Source organism: Parasteatoda tepidariorum, chromosome 1 (assembly GCF_982258835.1).
Source record: "Parasteatoda tepidariorum strain Cologne lab strain chromosome 1, Ptep-v5.0, whole genome shotgun sequence".
Taxonomy (NCBI): Eukaryota; Metazoa; Arthropoda; class Arachnida; order Araneae; family Theridiidae; genus Parasteatoda; species Parasteatoda tepidariorum.
The window spans coordinates 123,251,809-123,264,591 of NC_141755.1; the positions used below are offsets into that span (position 1 = coordinate 123,251,809).

The following is a 12,783-nucleotide window of genomic DNA, read 5'->3' on the forward strand; positions in this document are numbered from 1 at the left end:
TTATTGAGCATTGTAACATAGAAGAAAATTCTTCAGTGAAGCTTGATGTTTACGTGTTTATATATTATGTTTATTCGACATTAAATGTGTTTCTACTTATAGCATTTTATAAAAGAATCTGTAACGTGCGCTATCTCTAAAAATTTTATATGCTTATCAATTATTATTTATTTATTTGGAAATAATGAAAAGTAATAATAAATTTTTGTAAATCTAAGAACATAATGATAAACAATAACATTAAAATGATAAAAATTAACGTTACAGAAAATGTGTTTTCGAATAGTTGAATACTCATTTTTATGAGGTTTTATAGAGTATTAAAACTGCTACTACTGTTAAAACTGTTACTGCCCGTAACTATTAAAACTGCTGAGTTTTAATAGTTATGTCAAGTGGCAAGTATAAGTTTTCTTTAATTTGCCACTGTTTTGTTAGAAAACTGTTTTTAACAGTCAAATAATAAATATATATTTGAAACATAAAAGTGTAGAATTCTTTATTTTTTGATTTATAAAATATTTATTAAAAAGATCCCTTAAAATTCAAATTATATTAATATAATAAGTAGAAGGAAATGTTAGCAGAGGAAATATTCTATAATGAGTCATTCCACGTCAAATCAATCACTTTTGGACCGATCCTACTCGGATTGTAAGGAAATTTGGTGGAACAAACACAATTTTTAGATTTTTAAGTTGAAAATCGTCCAAGTTATAGACATTTGAAAAAAGAAAATTTTCATTAAAAAAAAACCACAGACTTGCATACTTACAAAAGGCTGTAACTTTTTTCTAATTAAATCAGAAAAAAAAATTCAAACATCATTGCAAAGCAAATAAATGGACATTTCACTTGATACCTCATATGACATTCTGAAGCTAGGTCAACTATCAAAGTTACCTGATTTAACCTAATAAAATATGTGGTCTCAAAAAATTAATTTTTTTTTTTTAATTGAAGCATTCTTTTACAAATTTGCAGCATTGAAATAAAAATTTAAAAAAATAAAATATTAATTATTGCAAACCAAAAGTTTTATTAATCGAAAGCGGTCTGCTGTACAACTTTTCCCCCCTCAATACATTTAACACAATATACATGGAAAAGTGAGTAAAAAGCTTAAAATTCGTAAACGAATATATAAATCAACGACCATTCATATCAAAAATAATATTTATCCCATACTTTTGGCTCCTAAAATGCATCCGAAATAAAAATTTTATTTTTAGCAAGTGTATTATAGTTTTCTTATTAAAAAATGGTTTACATTTAGATACGCAAAAAATATGTGAATTAGTTACAAGATAAGAATAACATTTATTTCATAGAAAATATTTTATAAGACTTCTCCTAAAAAAGTTGAAGAAGATAAAAGGAAAAAAATAACTAATGTATGGTAGGCTAGCTTTGTGTTTTTTTAAGTACTAAATAAAAAATAATTACAGCTTACAATAAAAAATAATTCAATAAGTGTGAGAGAGAGCATTTAGTTTAGAATAATTGATTAAAAAAAAGGACTTAGATAGAATAACATAAAAAGATCAGTTGTCAATTATGTTAGAGGCTATGTGTCCCTTTCGCTCGCACTCACTTGCTTCTTTCCTATATTTTAAAAACATGAATGTAATTATAAATGGATGTAGAATTTACTGAGTACTTATAGTTTGTCTATGGTAAGAACTCCCCCCACCTCATGGTCTGAGGCCGCCTGTTGCTATGGATACAAGAATAGCTCCTTTCAGGGAGGGTAGCTTCTCTTCACTCTAGGGCTAACACAGTAGATTGAAGAAAAAGGTTCCCTTTCTCTCTCTAACACTTAGCTAAAATCTATCCTAAGCAATGACCCCACACCCCTTGAAATAGTTATACCTCGTAACCTTAGTCACAGCCAAGGTTCCTGACGAATGGATGGGGGAGTTCTTACTTTATACAAAATATACGTTAACTAGTTTTCCTGGTGTATTTTTTAAATATTTACTTAAAAAACATACTTTATGACAAAAGAATGATAAAATATATTGTATTTTTAACTTCAAAATTCCATTTTTTAGTACAAAAAAGTTTAACCAGTTTTCAGTTTCATTTCATTAGTGGAGCAGAGATAGATCAATATTTTAACAATCTTTCTAGAACTGTTGCAGTGAAGGAAATAAAATAAAACATTATTTATTAGTTAATATCCAACATATCAATATTCATTTAAAATTTATTATCTAGTGAACAAAACTCCTCTTTACAAGTAAGTCTTTGTTACCGCATTTGCTGAAATTTATGAATAAAAATATCCGACTATTCCACGTAAGGCAATATTTTTGATTTCTGAATCATTTGCGTGTCTTCACTTAGAACTATTGAGTTTTGTGATTTTTATAGCATTATCTACAGGTGAAAAATGAATGTCTGTTTGTCTATCCCTTATGGACTAAACCGTCTGACAGAGAGGGATGAAATTTGGCATAATAATACTTCGCCGCACGATATTCACTTTCGACATTAAAACATTCTATTACAAACCGTTCGAAAAACGGAATGGAATTTTCTTGCGTTGTCCCCACTTAATTGCATATTGGATAATCGAATAACCCGCTTAATGAAGTTTTTGATGACTAAATGAAGTTTTTGTTTTTCAGTTAAGATAAGGATACAAAAGGAACTCACTTCAATAGGGTATTCCTATTAATTAGTTGGTCTAAACAGGTGTTAAGTGATAAAGTTGAAAAATTAATCTAATCTTGCTGCGAGTTATACATTGAAGTAGGCGAAGGGGGTTTTACCTCACTTTGACCTACTTCACTCACTCATTATTTAGAATGTAAAAAAGACACAGAGTGATTTGTTTTGTTGTCAAGACTTGTGGTCCCCTCCTGGCACGCTATTAGCTTTGATAAGAAAAAGTTTCAAAAACATAACACATTGTGTCTTTCTCTTAAGTAAGAATAATTATTGCTTAATCCAGTGAATAACTCTGAGTTGGTTGTAAGCTGAGCGAGAAAAGAATGGATTTGGATTAATTGGAGAAAAAAAAAAGCAATGAATCTGAGAAACAATATACTTATAAAAAAATCCAAAATAGCGCTTTAATTTAGAATTTCTCAAGACGAGGATTAGAAAAAAACAATCTGAATGTATTTGAAAGGAATACGCAAGTCATGAAAGTTATAATAGAAACTGAAAGGGAAAATCTGACTTTGATAAATTGACGAATTAAACGGGTATAAAAATAGTCTTTAATTATAGATTTTCTTGGAAGGGATCAAATATTATTTTAGTACTTATATTATAAAACTCAGCGGCGCGACAGCCCATAGAGGGCCAAAGCCTACTGTGCCCATCTCAGTTTTCTTGACCTTGGGCTCTGGGGTTCAGAAGCAGATGTTCCGGTCCAGTGGCGTACGCAGAATTTTTTCAAGGGGGGGGGGGGGTTCATAATTTTCAGAAATTACTAAAAGAAATTCGAGTATGTAATAAAGCACTATTACTTCCCTAATTTAGACAGCTAGACAATTTTGACTTTTTATTTCGACAACATTGTTTAGTTAAATTTTGTTTTTATTTTTTAAGTTTAAGAATATAATTTTTTTTATAATAAGAGGTAAAATATTTTATTTTTATTAAAAAGTAGGAATAAATCAAGCCAGAAAAAACTACTCATACTGTAACAGCTACCTAAATAATAACCATATAAATGTGAATATTCCATAGAAAACCAATGAATTTAACTAAAAAATGACTTACCAACAAATAGGGAATTAAACCAGTATACAAACACGCTAAAAATTTATTGATTTATACTGTAATATCCAAACGACGGGGTTTTTTGCAAGTTCGTTTAAAATGTCTTCGACAGCTGGGGTAAATTTTCTATGAATGCTTAAGAGCGTCAATCCATTAATTCTATTATTTCCCGTTGAGTTGCGTAAATAAGTCTTCAAACGGCGCAAAGTCGAAAAGGATCTTTCGTTTGCACTCGTTGAAACAGGTAGAACGACCAATATTTCTAGGAGTTTGAAAATGTTTGGTGTTATATCTTTATTGCACATTCCAAGAGCATCCGCCGCAGTTTTTGGAACACTACCTCCGTCTTCACTAATCCTTTTTAATCTTTTATACCAGAGTTTTAGTTCAGACTTAAGGCTTTCTTTACAGGTATCCAAATCTCCAGCGTAAAATTCCACTAATGCTTCAAAAGCCTTTATGTTTGAAGGTTGGCAAATGAAAGGATCGGCAGGTAGAAGACACTGAAATCCTTTCAAAATATCACGATGCGATACAAATCTTAAGTTTAATTGTGTTATAAAATTTTCTATAAATGGAATAAAAACACTAACTCTGAAATATGTTTCCGGTGTCGATGAGGGAAAATTATCGCGATTTTTCTGTCTTCCTGTTATTCTAGGGATTTGCATGGAAGTGGAAGATCCAATGCTTGTTAGCATAAGAGAAGAAGAACTGAATATTTCAGAGAATGTTTCAGTGGCATTTTCACGCATTAATTTTAGATCTTTAATGACATCTTCTGCAAGACTCACTGCCTCTATCAAATCTATGCTTGTTTTTTGTAGGTATCTACAGAGATGGATTGTTATGGTGAAAACTTTGTAAATGCACAAAAGAGATATTACGAACTGGCAATTAGATACTGTGCACAGTAAAGAATTAGCCTGGGTAGCTGATTCCTTATCCTTCCATTCTGATATTTTTTGTAGTGTTTCGGCGATAGGCTCGAAAAGTTCCACCACAGCGGTTACTGAGTCATATCTTTCCATCCAACGGGTTGCACATAGCTGTTTAATTTTCTCCCTCTTAGAGCTGGTTTCCATCTCCTCTATTGCTGAAGATAGGACATACTGTCTTTTTGGCGTATTTAAAAAGTCGTCTAATGTTTTAATTGTCCCTAAGCAATTTCTAATGCCAGTTATTTCGCATGCATTTGATACAGCCAAATTGAGGCTATGAGCAGAGCAATGTACATAGAGTGCTGATGGGACAATACTTCTTACGTGGGCTTGTACACCATTAATTTTTCCACTCATTGATGCAGCACCATCGTACCCCTGTCCACGTAACTTTTTTATATCAACTTTCATAGACTGTAATTGGTCTAATATTGTTGTTGCTATTGCTTTTCCGGTTAAGTCATACACCGGAATGAATTGCAAAAACTGTTCGGTGATGTTAAAATTTTCTTTATCGACATATCGAACGCATAACGATAATTGCTCTATACCTGCAATATCAGTTGTTTCATCTGCAAGAATGGAAAAGCAAGTTGCATCATTAATCTTGCTGACTAGTTTTTGCAGGATTAAAATATTGCAAACCTCAATAACTTCGTTCTGAAATCGAGGGCTGGTATACTGAGCATTTTTTCTGCTTGACATGTCGAATCGTTCGATGAAGAGTCGAATCGTTCTTACTCCGTAAACGAAGCAATGCCCGAAAATTTCCGTCGTTCTCTTCACCTGGTTGTTCAGCAATTATTCCCGAATCCTTATGTCCTCTTAGAGCGAGACCTTGATTTCCACAAAATAGGATGGTTTCAATAATTGGAGTAATGTTTTTTCTATTTTCTAATTTTCTTCTGCTTGCTGCACAGTGAACTTGTTCATCCACAGGTTTCATCTTTCCAAATAAAATAACGTTTAATGTCCCAGCAGTTTCGATCGATTTTTTGTGATAAAGACATTTCTCATGTTCAGAAAATCGCTCTACAGCATTTTTCCAGTTGTCAAATTTTACATTGCACAGTTGGCCTAAAGGTTGCTTTCCAGAACCGGCACCACTTGGGGCGAAAAGTACACAAAATTTGCAAAAAGCACCACCCTTAACCTCTGAATATGCAAGCCACTTCCAGCGATAAAGCCATTAGTACTGAAATTGCAATTTTCTTTTTCCTTTTTCAGGAGAAACAAATGCTGGATTGGGTTCCCAAACATTTTTAAGTATATCCAGTTTTTTATCCTCGCATGTATTATCTTCTGAAAAAAGTCCAATGTCATATGGGTGGGAAGTAACATTTTGAGGGCCGCTTTCACATTCATCAGATTCTGTTACGCTAGAAACGTTTTCTTCAACGGAAGTATCACATTTCTGTTCAACAGAAAAACTTACATTGGTACTAGATGCTGTCACCTCACTAATTTCAGGTCGTGATCGTGATTGTTAAATTCTTGCGTTTAGACATCCTAAAGATCCAAGAACAGCAAAAATATATACATATATATTGGCACAGAAATATCCACTAAGCTACGATCTCAAAGCTTCGAGCTGGAATGAATAACTTCAACGAGCACAGAGTCTCCAAAACAAAACAGATTTAGAAACAAGCTCCGAAGGACAAGCGGCAGAGATAACTCTTAGTCTGACTAAAATCGAAAATAAATGTAACCCCCTTTCATATAATTTTTTTTTAACCGCATCTACAAAATTCTCGAATTGTCTCAAGGACGACAGAACGTCTAGGATTCCAGACCTCGCGAATGCCAGCCAGTCTCGAAAACTATCGCGACTGGCAGGTCAGAAAGGAACCAGTGATCGGGGCTCGCCCGTAACAGTATCACGTGAATTTGGTTTCAAAAATACAACCCTATTATAGTAAATGTTTTATCAGTATTCTGAGAAATACCGTGAGAAAAAAAAAGTAGGCATAAGGCAAATAAAAATATATAGTCTTAAAAAATAATAACCCGCATAATTTCTACTAAAATTTTTATTTTTGTCTGTATTATTTTGTAAATTCACTTTGTCTGAGCTCTGCGTACGCCCCTCTTCCGGTCAGGTGGTCAACCGAACGCGGAACCCCCAGTTCCCAAGCATGCTTGGTACTCATTTATCGACCCACTGAAGGGATGAAAGGCTGAGTCAACCTTGCCCGGCCCGAGGATCGAACCAGGGACCTGTGGCACGACAGCGCTACCGCTCAGCCACCGGGCGTCACTTATATTATACTTTTCACTAATATTGATTTATTTTTATGTAACTTTAAATTACATTTATATTTTATGATACTAACACAGATAGTATTAATTATAATTGTCTATTGATCATAAAACTAAGTTTATTTAATCAAAACGCATATACTTTGCATTAAATACCATTAAAGAGTAAAATTTCACAGAAATTCAAGATATGAACATTGCACTCCCCTTTTAGTCGAATAACCCGCTTAATTGCATAGATTTGGCTGGAATCGATGGTATTCCTTTAAGCGAGGTTAACTGGTTAAGCGTTAGCGATTGTTTCCTCAAAAATCTTAAAGAAATCATTGATACTTGATAGCTCTTTTTAATAATAATAAAAAAAAAAAAGAGTTATTGCGCATACTTTTTTTCAGCCATGTCATAAATCAACAACAATTCCGCAATTGACTGATCGTCGACACGGTTCCCAGCAGATCACCGAAGTCGAGCATCACTGGCCGATGCCAGCGTGCGGGTGAGAGACTACTTGGATCAATCTGTGAAGGGATCAAGGGTGTGCGGTATCGGTCCTCGTTAATATTTTCTGTTGAAGTTCTTGATTTCGCGTGCATGTCGTCAGTCTATCGAAACGAACGGGAGCCATCACCGTTCCATTTGTTAGATTACAGAATTATGTAATTTTACTGAAATATAAAATTCATAATTATTAATTTGGAATTTTTTTTTTTATTCATGTTCACTAAATGTATTAATAATTGATTTTGTAGATTAAAGAAGTTTAAATTATAAATAACTATTTCGCTAAGATTTAAATACACTGCGTTAAATTGTTTGGAAGTGAACCGCGTATGAAACGCAGAAAAAGACATGGTGTTTCACATTTTATTTTATTATCATATGTAATTAAAATTCTAAATATAATATTTCTCCCTTATTCTGACATAAATTACTACAAAGAAATAATGAAAAAAATATGTTTAATGAAAATTCTGTGTCAAATGGTTAACACTGACGCTCAATTCATTTAAGTAATGTAATAGATGCATATATTGAAAAACTAAAAAATAATCTGTTACAAAAAGCAACATTTATGGAGTTCAGGTATGCTGTACTTATTCGTTCAGATTAATCATAAACAAGCGCCATACTATTATTGTCGCCAATGATGCTTAATTAATAAGGATAATACCTATTATATGAAATAAAAAAATTACTTATTCACAAAAATTCCAAGTTAACGGTAAATTTCGATATGAGGTCTAGTAATGTTAAATACAGTTAATCTCTATTTTTTCATGGGCTGAACTACAAAAAATGGGTTTGCTATGTTTTTGCTTACAGGGTATCTGCTACATTTTAGATTCATGACATTTCATGATTTTCCATGACTTAACGAAGTTGCTATTTTCTCCAACAAAAACGCAACAATAATTTAAAAAAGCATTATAATAACATTATTCGAAATAGGCATAACCAAAATTATTATACTCTTATCTTCATATTTATAGATTTTAAACTTAAAAAACAGAGTTAGGAAAGAGTTGCAACAATAAAATAGCTGAAAAAAATACAAAAGCAAAAAAAAATTTTTTTCTGCAGAATTATATTCTAAAGATACTTTTCGTGTTCATCAGAGAGGAAAGAAATACTCCTGATTTTTCTGTTCATTTCGGAAGAAAAAAAAATTCGCCAATAACTGGTTTGCTTCAACTAGAATTTTAAATTGATAAAATTTAAAAAAAAAATAATAATAAAAATTCTTAAATCACAGAAGAGAGTTTAAAGGATAATTCGCTCTAGAAATGATAATTTTTTCTTTCATTTTTTGAAAGAACTCCATAATTTTTAAAGAACATGATAAAATCATTTTATATTCAAATAAAATATGACTGAGTGGTGATTTTGTTAGAAATTCAGATATTTGGAACAGGATGAAATTGGGGGGAGGGAGATTCCATTTTAAAAATTAGATTTTTCGGAGACCTAAATCCATGACTTTCAATGATTTTTTTTAAAAAATACAGTAAAAATCATGACATTTTATGACAAATTTTGTTCAATACCAAAATTCATGACTTTCCAGGTGCGCGGATACCCTGTGCTTATTAATTTTGTCAGTATATACTGTTCGGTTTTGTCCATGAGTTCGCTGCGTTGTTAAGTACCGAGTTACTGTTTTTGTTTTGTCAATCCTGATCGATGAGCGGATATTCATCTAGTTGAAAATAAAAAGCTGAATTAGTTATAAAAATTAGTTTATTAAAAATAAGTTAACTAACGCCTTTCGTTTCCTGAAACTCTGGCTTTTCCTTGGATATAGAGCCAGCTTTTGTTCAATACTTATCAATATTTTAGTCAATTGACTTCTACTAACGTACTATTCTACTAACTTATTATGTACTTTTACTACAGTAAAAGTTATTTTTTAAAGCTTTCTTAAAAAGTATTTTATTTTATAACCGTCGTTGCACAGCCGACCCAATTTCATGGGTTTACGACTACTTAAGTTCAACTCCGTAGCCTTGTAATTTTGAACCAATCCAGAAGACAAGGAAACTCCTGGATTAGTACCCCCAGAGGTATTGATTTGTTGTGGGAACATGGAGGACTTTGAGACTCGACAGATTTAACGTGCATCAGTCACCATTTACTACACGGGGAGTCTTCGGCCGGCGAGGATCGAACCCACGACCTCTTGGATATGGGCCCAGCGCCCTACCGACCAGGCTATCCCGGCCTTTTAAAAAGTATTGTCACTTTTTAGCTAACGTCACACTAGAGATACGATCAAATTGCATTGTCCATTATGACAAGGTGGCTTTTAGCACGGCATACAAAATTTTGCGAAAAGAAACCTCATAATGACCTAGATTTAAGATTATTTTCATCTTGAGACTAGCTTTATTCAAGGATTCTTTTCACGCTTGAAAACCCTGAGTCAACCTCAAATTAAGGTTTTTATATAGAAGCTTTTTTTCCAAGGTTTTGGATTAGGGTAATGTGCGTAGAATATAGAGCAGATTGTCATATATCTCGTTTTAAGGTTTGAAGGTTTACACGTAAACCGTATTACAAACCTTTTTAGTTTTACTTTAAAAGGTTTTTGCTGAGTGAAAATAAACCTTATTTTGCTATCTGGGAGAGTATTGGTAGCCAGGTTGACTCTATGAAGGTGCAATCATATGACCACTACTAGTGGCAACATCCTGAGAAAAGGAGTAGTCTTCTTTATAAATATTGTCTACTTAATCAGCAGTAAAATAGAATCATTCTTATAGATAGAAATCATGTTATCTTTAAATTCTGCAGTGGGTGTCTGCAGTCATGTTATCTTAAAATTCTGGTTGAAGACTTCAATTATATTAATAACTGGCAACCGTGCCAGAAAATAAAGAGCTTAATTATTTTTATGAATTTAAAAAAATATATAATTATATGTAATACATATTGCAAAATTAATGACTGATATGTCATCTTGTTACGGCACTGAGATATTTTTCACAGTAAATGAAAATCTGCATAAGCCACTGTAGAAACTTTAAGTCCTGGTAAACGTATCTCACAGAAAAGCTTTAAGCAGACAATGCTGTGAGACTATTCCCCGGGACAAATATGAATCACCAATAGAATCCAGGCAAAAGCTAGAAGAGAACAAGTTCCTTCAAATTAATATTACAATCAAGATACCTTGTTAAGATTTCAACTGATGGTTAAGTATACAGTTAAAAGCACAACTCTTTAAATTGTGAAAATAAATTCTAAAATCGGTTGATTATTAGTGATAATCTAAGAAAAACCTTGTTTAATAATTTTATTTAGGTAGTTAGAGAAAATTATGCAAGGTTTAGTAAGGTAATTATATTAGACCCACTTGTGATTGTTTCAAATTTTATAGAAATTTTATGAAATTCAGGACTGATAATTAAGTAAGGAAATTATACAGGGTGGCCACTCAAATCAGATTTCCAATTTCCCTGATTTTTCCAGGTAAAAATCTTAAAATTTTCAGGTTAATGTTTTTTTTTTTTTCTTATAAAGTGTAGGATGTCTACAAGAAAAGTGTCTATATTGTACAATATCTTATTCGAAATGTCATTTTTTTTTTTTTTAACATATCATCTAGAAAAAAAAATTTTCTTGACAAGATTTTGTTTGTTTATTTTTTAATGTTTTAGTACAACATTAATTTTTTTTAAAAATTAAGACACGTGTAGAAAATATGTATAGCTTGCAGAATATATTGTTTTTTATTGAATAAAATTTTTTTTAATGTGTTACTTTAAGTAGTATTTGCTCAAAGTGTATCTACAAAATGGCAAAAACAGAATGACCAATAAAACCTTTGTTAAGTATTAAGCAAAGGAAGTTCATTAAGCAAAGGAAAATCGTTTCGGGTGATTATATATCAATAAATTTTTATAATTACAGTGGCTCCCAAAAGTGTTCGTTCACTTATAACTGTTATTGAAATATTCATCAATTAAAATGAATATTTCACAATGGGTATTTGATAATAAGACGTATAATCTATTCTTAGCAAAACTGCATGGAATATTTTAAAAACAAAGCAAAAGTTAATTTTTAAGACATTAATAATGAAATAGTAACAAAAATTTTACTCCATCGTACAGTTAAATGTTTTCGCATTTCAGAATCAAAATTATTATCAATTGCTTCAATTTTTTTACTTATTTTTTATTTATTTATTAGCAATTTAGTATCAAACTTATAATAGCAAAATTATATTTTAATTTTTGCTTGCTAACTCCGTAATATTTCATTTTATCATACAAAAATGACTCCTAGTCATAATAAAATAGACCAAATTTGATTATTTGTCATCATAAGAGGTAAATCAGTAATGAATATGTTAAATTAGTTCATTGTGTCCTACTGCACTGTGAAACATGTGATAAAATGCTTAAAAGAAGGACTTCATATCAGAGATTAAAATTATAAAATTTGTGGAAAAATTCATAAATTCACAATTGAGTGTTGTAAAAGTTTCTGTAAAATTTTTAAACTCACATAATTGTAGATGTGAAAGTAAACTCTACTAAATGTTAATTTAAAGAAAAATTAGAATATTTACTAATAGAAAGAGTTTTTTCTTTTAAAGTGTACGATGACTTTTGTGGGATAAACAGGGTGGCCACTCAAATCTGGTTTCAAATTTCCCTGATTTTTCCAGGTAAAAATCTTAAAATTTCCAGGCAGGTTACCGTGTTATTTAACCTGCAAGAAAATTTTTTATTATTATTAAGTCTTTTATTCAAAATGTATTTTTTTACTTATATTCTTGACAAAAACCATTAGGATTAATCAAGATAAGTAATTAGTTTGGAAATACCAGCAAGCAAACTACTTGAATTTTCTCGATACTTTTGCCTACATACATTACGAGCAAACTGAAAATAAAACACTTAAAAACAAATTAGAGAATTTTTTAAATTATTAAAAAATTTCATATTTTGAACCTAATACAATCAAAGTTGAAGATTTTTAATTTAAAAAAAACTTTATCCTCCCAAATTTTTATATTCGTTCCCCTATTTCGATGCATGAATGGAACATCTATATTAAATGAGTAGTAATTAACAATACACAACAATAATTTAAAAGAAATTTATTTAATTATTATTATTATATATATATATATCATTAATTTATCATTGATTTCAATCTATAGCAATCTGTTTTACACAAAATCTGTATACACTTTTAAATCTTAAGAACTATTCTTATTTTAAAGTATAAACAATTTTATGGAGAAAGAATATTTGGAACCTTGGGTTACTGGTTTAATTTCTATAGAATTTAATTAGATTCCAAACTTTAGGAAAAGTCCACAAGTTGGCTT

The 12,783-nt window shown here is 31.1% G+C and overlaps 1 protein-coding gene and 1 non-coding gene across 4 annotated transcripts in view; both read right to left on the reverse strand.

Moving 5' to 3' along the window:
* LOC147816861 (inositol 1,4,5-trisphosphate receptor-like) overlaps positions 1 to 12,783 on the reverse strand; it is a 310,281-nt gene that overhangs the window by 274,996 nt on the left and 22,502 nt on the right. The window lies entirely within an intron of this gene.
* LOC147816865 (small nucleolar RNA SNORD36) lies at positions 763 to 833 on the reverse strand. Its single transcript, XR_015430368.1, has one exon. It is a non-coding gene; the product is annotated as a small nucleolar RNA SNORD36 (small nucleolar RNA).